Source organism: Triticum dicoccoides, chromosome 2B (genome assembly GCF_002162155.2).
Source record: "Triticum dicoccoides isolate Atlit2015 ecotype Zavitan chromosome 2B, WEW_v2.0, whole genome shotgun sequence".
Lineage (NCBI taxonomy): Eukaryota > Viridiplantae > Streptophyta > Magnoliopsida > Poales > Poaceae > Triticum > Triticum dicoccoides.
In genome coordinates, this window is record NC_041383.1 from 648,416,344 (window position 1) to 648,424,079 (window position 7,736).

Sequence of the window (7,736 nt, forward strand, 5' to 3'; positions counted from 1 at the left end):
GCAAAGAATTTGCCTAAAACGTACTGTGCATGCCAGAACTATCTAGAACACCGTCTAGATTCAAACCATGAGAGCATCCTTAAATTCAAAACCTGGTATTTACAGGAGATTCTATATATCCGTTGGTTGCCCCTCTTTCAAATTACGTGCCTCTCTCGTATTAACGTCCGTGCACCAATAATAGATCTAGCTGTGTGCTTATAGCGTGAAACAACCTGTGCCTCTCCGACAATGCTGTTTTTTTGTCCACGGGAGGCATCTCCTCTTTTTGCTATGAAATTCAATTATGGTTCTACTGCTACTAACGCCTAGGCATTTTTATGCAGCAAGGACTGGTAATAAGGAAAACAGGGTACCTGCGGAACAGCCTGCCTTGCAGCAAGGTACTATAAAAGGCTCACACAATCCATATAAAAAAAACTATGTAGCAGCAGCATTAAGTTAACCAATTGCGTCCACAAAATCTTGGGAAATTGCACTTCGATGAAATTTTTCGCACACTATGTGTATTATTATTCATCCGAGAACATTTTATCTTACACTCTAAACCATACAGTTATTGCTCCAATTTATAGAATATCATTTGTAGTGTATTTTTTCCTATGAAAAAAGTCTTCCCCTCACTGATATGGACCTGACAGCAGACATACTGCTCACACCTGACCCTAATTTCTATCAATGATTCGCGAAACAAAGAGTTAGTGGGAATACTTGATACAACAAGAAAACAATGGATTGATCGCTTTTTTAGGTCATGAAATGAAAGAAAAGGGCTATCTTATGAATTTATGTAGATTAACCTTCATAATCTTTTTTGTGCAGCCGTGGAAGACATACTTTTAAAACTATATCCCATTTATTTCGATGTTACTTCGTAATCCTTTTGTTACATAATCATCGTGCAGGTGACGAAGAAGTAGATATTGAAACGATTTTGTCTGAACTTAATAGTTCATATCCAGGAAAACCAGACATCTCTCCTCACCCGTCAGAAAAAAGAACGAAGCAGACCATGGACAGCGAAGCACCCGAGAAAGTGCCAGCACTAGCTTCCAGCAGGGAGGGCAACAAAAAGCAAGTGACTAGCAGCAGAAAAGAGGAGCAATCAGAAACCAAGACTGTCATTCCTCCTAGAGGAAAAAGACAAAAGAGAAAGGACAAAACTCAACTCATCAGCGACGGTGGTAGCTTGAAGCAGCAGCAGCCAAGTCCTCTAATGATAACCCCGCCAGCAGTTCCACGCGCCGACAATGATGTAAATAAAGCTAAGAAGAAAAACAAAAGACAACGGTTGGAAGAAGACGAGGATGATGCCAGCAAAGAGTCAAAGCGTGATACTCCCAACGACGACGATGACACAAAACATGATGATGATGTCATTTGTATAGAGGGCGATGGCGCCGCAGGGGACAAAGGTGGCGCCGCAGAGGACAGAAACGATGATGTAAAAACCATATTCTCTACAGATTTTTGCTACCGCTTTTCACCAAACCATCCTCTATAACAAAAACCTCTCTTTCTCAACAGATAAAAACAAGGCAGAAGCGCACAAAAAGAAGAAAGACAAGCGGAAAATAATCGGTAGCACCAACGGATGATGAATAGGAGGCAACAATAAATAAGGACAAATGCGAGATCAAGGCAGGAGCAACATTTGATAATGTCAATAAAGCATGGAAATTACTTGAGGAAAGTTACCGGCAAGATGTTAGGGAAGCCGGGTTTGGAAGCATAGAGGGATGCCAAATAAAACGCTCCATATGCAAATCGCTTGCAGCACACATCTACAACAAACTAGACATAGAAACCATGAAAATAAAGTTCGGTGAAGCTGATCAGCAGAAAGAAATCACAATAACAAAGGAAGGCATCCACAAGATGTTTGGGTACCCAAACGGTACGGAAAAGACAGCACCAAGGCCAAAGATTTCCACCGAGACAATGACTAAACTGGTCACAGAACTTGGCCTCAAGAAAATGGGTTTCCATCACGACGATCTGTTTAAAGAACTAGAAAAAATGATGAAACAAGATGAAGAACAATCGAACAGGAAATCTGTTAAAATATTTTTCCTTATTTTTTTCCACAAAATTGTCTGTGGAACAACCTCCCCTACCTTCTGCAAACAACCAATTATGGTCAAGGACTTGGACTATCCAGAAATGGCAAAGATGGATTTCTGCCAGGTAATCATCGAAAGTATTAGGGAAGGAGCAAAGACATGGAAGAAGCACAAGTTGTTGCCCTAGGAAGAAAAGAACAAAAAGCATCTCAATGGTTTGGCGCAGGGACCAGTAATAATGTACCTCGACTGCCTGCTGCTGCCGACCGACACAAAACAAATGCGGATGATTGCCAAGACAATGGACAAGACATAGTTACCGCGAGCAAACCACCTAAAAGAGAGTGACCTAAGGAAAATAGCTAGAGCAGACATGAAAACTGACGGAAAAGCATGACCAGATGACTATGAATTTGGCAAGATACAGGTATAGCCCTATTGAATATAGATGCATTATCCCTTATAAAAACGGCTTCCAGTCTAACCAATTACATCATGCCGAAACAATGTAGACATGGAAAGGAACAGCAGAGAGGATCTTCTATGCCAACACAGCAACACCTTCATATTCAACACAGATGATACCAGCACAACAACAGGAGAACCAACAAACGACCAAGCTACTACCGCTGTCAGTTCTAGAGCAACTGCCGGTGCTTGATTCGTTGCTGAAGGTGGTACTGATGTGCGAGACAGCGGCGATCGTGTCTGGTCTGCTATGATCAGCTTTCTAACTTGACTAGGCTCCATGACTGTGATCCAGTTTTTTCTTCATTTCTTTTAAATGTGAGCAGAAATAATTGTTGAGTTTTTGTTAAACCAAACTGCAGTTCATCATAGGGCTTCAGTTTGTACTCAAACAACAGACTGATCCAATTTTTCCAGTAATATAAGTGATGGACAGTGCCTTGGTTACTGACACGACATGAAGTGAAACCTACAAAAAAAGCCATCGTAGAATAAACCAAATGGTTTATTCTATGATGAATGTCACATGGCAAAACCTGCATCGTAAAATTGCAGGAAAAGATAGGAAACATGACATTAAATCAATAAGATTTAGACAGTAAATCTATAAGATTTACTTGATGTGATACGAGTGAATCCTTACCAGGAAATCACTATGTTGAAGTACTAAACAGAAGATTGATCGTCCAACTACGGGTGGCATGCGGGGCCCCTGCCTACTCCCACAAGCAGGACAATCCAAAGGTCGTGACAAATCGTATGGAACGAACATCCATGGGACTGGAAATCCTAGTGGGTGCGATAAACCCTGCAATGCATATAGATATTGGAGTGTAACCATAATTGGTAAACCGTCCTCACAAAAAATATGATCTAGATACTTCAAAATATACAGACTGAATTGAGTGGAGGGACATTAACATAGACTATTCTCAGGACTCGCCACACACCAAAAGCGACAGCAGTAAACAATACAGGGTTCACAAACACAAATCATGTACTGAACAATAGTACTTACTACAAACAAGCAAAGTTGCACTAATTAACCTCTGCAGACTATTTCTTGCCACCGACCTATGGGATGAACCCCGCATAACTGACTAGGCCATGGACTTTGTGAGAGATGTCTACCTGCACCATCACCATCTCGTCAACCTTGGAGAACGAACAAAGTGGTCTTTCCACTCATATACATGATGATGAAGACATGCCGCATCGGATTTGTCGGGAAGCTTTACAAGAACCGCACCCTTCATAATCGAAGGCATAGCCAGGAAATTGTTGTGGTCAAGTACAACCTCGAGAACACGCCTGACAAAAATGCTACGGGAAAACACTAGTTCAGGACACATGACGACAAGGACACATCAGCTGGATAGTTTAGCAGTAGAACTCATCCTCAGGTCTTCCAGTTCATACTGCATGACTTTGAGAACTTCATCTCCACCGTGGACCTGGTTCTAACTCAAATAGAAACCATATTTTATTACTACCTCTGTTCATAAATATAAGATCATTTTGGATATTATACTCCATATATGACTACATATACGCACAGAAATGAGTGAACAAAGACACTAGAACATGTCTTCAAAGGCATGAGAGCAGAGGGATTACTTGCAATATCCATAACACAAGTTACTGAGGCAAATATTGTCAGGACCCCGACTCAATGCCACATCGATCTAGCATGTAACACCTCATATCACTTTGCGGCCTCACACACGGTATCCCCACGGGTGTCGCCTTACCTTTGCCTGGGACCGTTTGCTCCTTTTGGCACACGTATATGATAGTGTCGCTAGCATCCATATGATAAGGAGCCCGGGCTGACATGGCTAGTCGTAAACCCAAAGTGGCACAAACTTACAGGGACAGGCATCCATGACCCAACATCGAACGTGTCGGTCATCAGCGAGTGAATCCAGGCTGTAGCACTGGGCTAACAGAACTCCGGTGAACCGGGCTGTAGCAGGCTAACAGGACTCCGATATTCATCGCGTGACATTTCCCCGAAGGGACAGACACATGAACGAAGAAGGACACATGCCGGCCAACCTAAGTGTTCCGGAGCAATAGCAAGCTACCATGTCTCAGTGGAAGCACTAGGAGACATTTCCTGGTAAGAGAGGCTACTAAGGATAAACAACTAGATAGTCAGATCCCACACATACCAAGCATTTCAATAACATACACACAATATGCTCGATATGTGCAAATACAACATGGCATCACAACATGACTCTACAACTCAAGTATTTATTCAATAGGCTCCCAGGAGCGAGATATTACAAACATGGGTCTCATGACCCAACATTCAGAGCATACAAGTCAAAACACATGCGGAAGCTTAACATGTCTGAGTACAGACATCTACAAATGAAAAAGGCTGAGAAGCCTGACTATCTACCAGATCCTGCCGAGGGCACAAGATCGTAGCTGAGGTAACAAGCTAAACATCGAAGTCCACGCGGAACTACTAGCGAGACTGAAGTCTCTCTGCAAAAACGTAAAATAGGCAAACGTGAGTATAAATGTACCCAGCAAGACTTACATCAGAACTAACTACATATGCATCATTATCAACAAAGGGGGTGGTGGGGTTTAACTACAGCAAGCCAGCTTTGACTCGGTGGCTATCCTGAACTACGACTGCAAATAACTCTTTTGAGGTGGCGCACACGAGTCTACATATTCACCATATCAATACACCACTACGGATCCGCTCCCGTCTCCCTACGAGAACGCCATCCATAGCACTCACGCTTATCTTGCGTATTTTAGAGTATCCACTTCACTTGTCTATGAACTGTACAGGCAACCCAGAAGTCCTTTACCGCGGACACGGCTATTCGAATAGATCATATTACCCTGCAGGGGTGTACTTCCTCACACACGCTATCACCACTTACCGCCGTTTACATGACATGTACTTGGCAACCTTCAAGCGGAAGCCCAGCGAGGGTGTCGGCCATGACCTGACTAACCATACAAGTCTCTCGTCCAGGTTTATCGCCTATTCGGGTTCCATCCGCAAGGAGATCCGGCCGGGGTGTCACTCACGGCCCCAAACGATGTGTGCGGGGTTCCCAAGCCCACCTCGACGGGTGGATCTACGCTTGGTACACCGTGTCACGGTGCCTAGTCTGTCCCAAGCCCACCTGTACCGGGTGCCACTTGGTAGACTACTAACACTACCTACAAACACCAGAAACTAGTTGCAACTCCTGGACAGAGATCAAGTTGATTAATAAGTCGAGAGAGCTTGGAGCGCCCGGAGCCCAATGTGTGGTAGTAATTGTTCATGGATCACAAACACAGAACTCAGTTCCTGAGGACGGCTGCAATGAGACAACCCACCATGTACTCCTACATGGCCTCTCACCGCTACCTTTACCAAATCGTGTTCACACACTTAGCTCACACACAGTAGGACATGATCACCACTTTCCAATTCATTCCCGATGAATCAGACCTGACACAACTCTAAGCAGTAGCAGGCATGACAAACAATCATGAATGAGTAGGCACATCAGGGCTCAAACAACTCCTACTCATGCTAGTGGGTTTCATCTATTTACTATGGCAATGACAGGTTATCTAAAGGAAATGGGTTCAACTACCGCAGCATGTAACACATGTATCATGGTTGTCCTAATGCAGTAAAAGAGAGCAGAAGAGAGAGAGTGGGATTGTATCGGAATGAACAACGGGGTTTTGCTTGCCTGGCACTTCTGAAGATAGTATAGTTCTTCATCGGTGTCATTGATCTCATCATCGGTATCACGTCTATCGAGAGGGGACAAATACCGACAACACAGAAGGAAACACAATCAATGCAATGCAGAATATGATGCATGATCATGACATGGCAAAATGAGTGTGTTGGGCTAATGCAACTACCAGTAGGGTGGTTTGAGTTCATTTGAATCAAGGATTCAAATGCAAACCCAAAATATGAACTCATATAAGTGCATTATCTTGTTTCATCTAAACAGCAAGGTTAGGTTGCTCTAACATGCATGAAACTAGTACAAATGGATAGATTGGATTTTTCTGATAATTTTTCATATATAAATTATTTCATTTGGAGTTACGGTTGAATTTATATGATTCTTAGAAGTTTGGATATTTTCTGAAATAAATAAATCATTTCTGATTTATTTAAAACTCCAGAAAACATTTACTACGTCAACGGACGGCCCAGGTCAAACCTGACCAGTGGGGCCTACTGGTGAGTGACACAAAGTCCGCTACAGAGGCTGACACGTGGGACCCGGTCAAAGCTGACGTGGCTAAGTCAACGTTGACAGGCGGGGCCCACTGTGGTTAGTGTTAATCCAACAGAGGAATAAAACTAATTAGTTTAGGCATTAGGACCCACATGGCAGTGGCTCTAGGGGTGGCTTAGCTGGGTCATTAGTGGCTAATGACGGCCACGTCATCAGTCGCCGGAGTGTCGCCAGCGACGACCATGGCCAACGGCGATGGTGCACCGTGCGCTCGCGACGGAGCACCATTTGACGTGCGGTTTGCTCCTACGGGTTCCTGGGAGGAAGGCGCATCTAAAGAGATAAGCGACAACAGCTGGGGTGGCCGGAGCTGACGGCGGCGAGCTCTTTTGCGGCCGCTGGAGTTCGGGCACCGACGGTTTAGGCGCTACGGTGCGTTTTGAGCTGAACTGGTGGGATCTGCGGCTTCCTGAGGAAGCGCTGAGCGTGCCTACATGCTCTAGTGCGACGTGCGGGTGTTGCAACCGCGGCGGCGACATGGCCGGTGGCGGAGCTGCTTCGGCTGGGGTGGGAGAGGGAGCTACGGCGCGAGAATAGAGGAACGGAGAGAGGGGAACGGAGCAGAAGCTCACAGCAGACTCGGCGGCCTTGACAGAAAGCTCGGGGATGCACTGGAGACGGCGGGGCAGCGATGACAATCTCCGGTGGCCGGGGATGAAGATGACGTCGATGGAGGCGCTCCAGGGCCTCCCGAGGCACATGGATTGGCGGAGGGGTAGCCGGCGACGTGGTGGAGCTTCTAGGCACGACGGAGGGGCGAGGGATCGGCGGTAGCTACGGCAACGGTGGTCGGTGGCGACGGCAGCGCTCGGCCGCGGGGTGAGGGAGAGAACCAGGGAAGGAGGGAGAACATTCGGGAGAGAGTGAGAGGGCCCGGGGGGTGCGTGGCGTCTCCGTGGCATCGTCTAGGAGC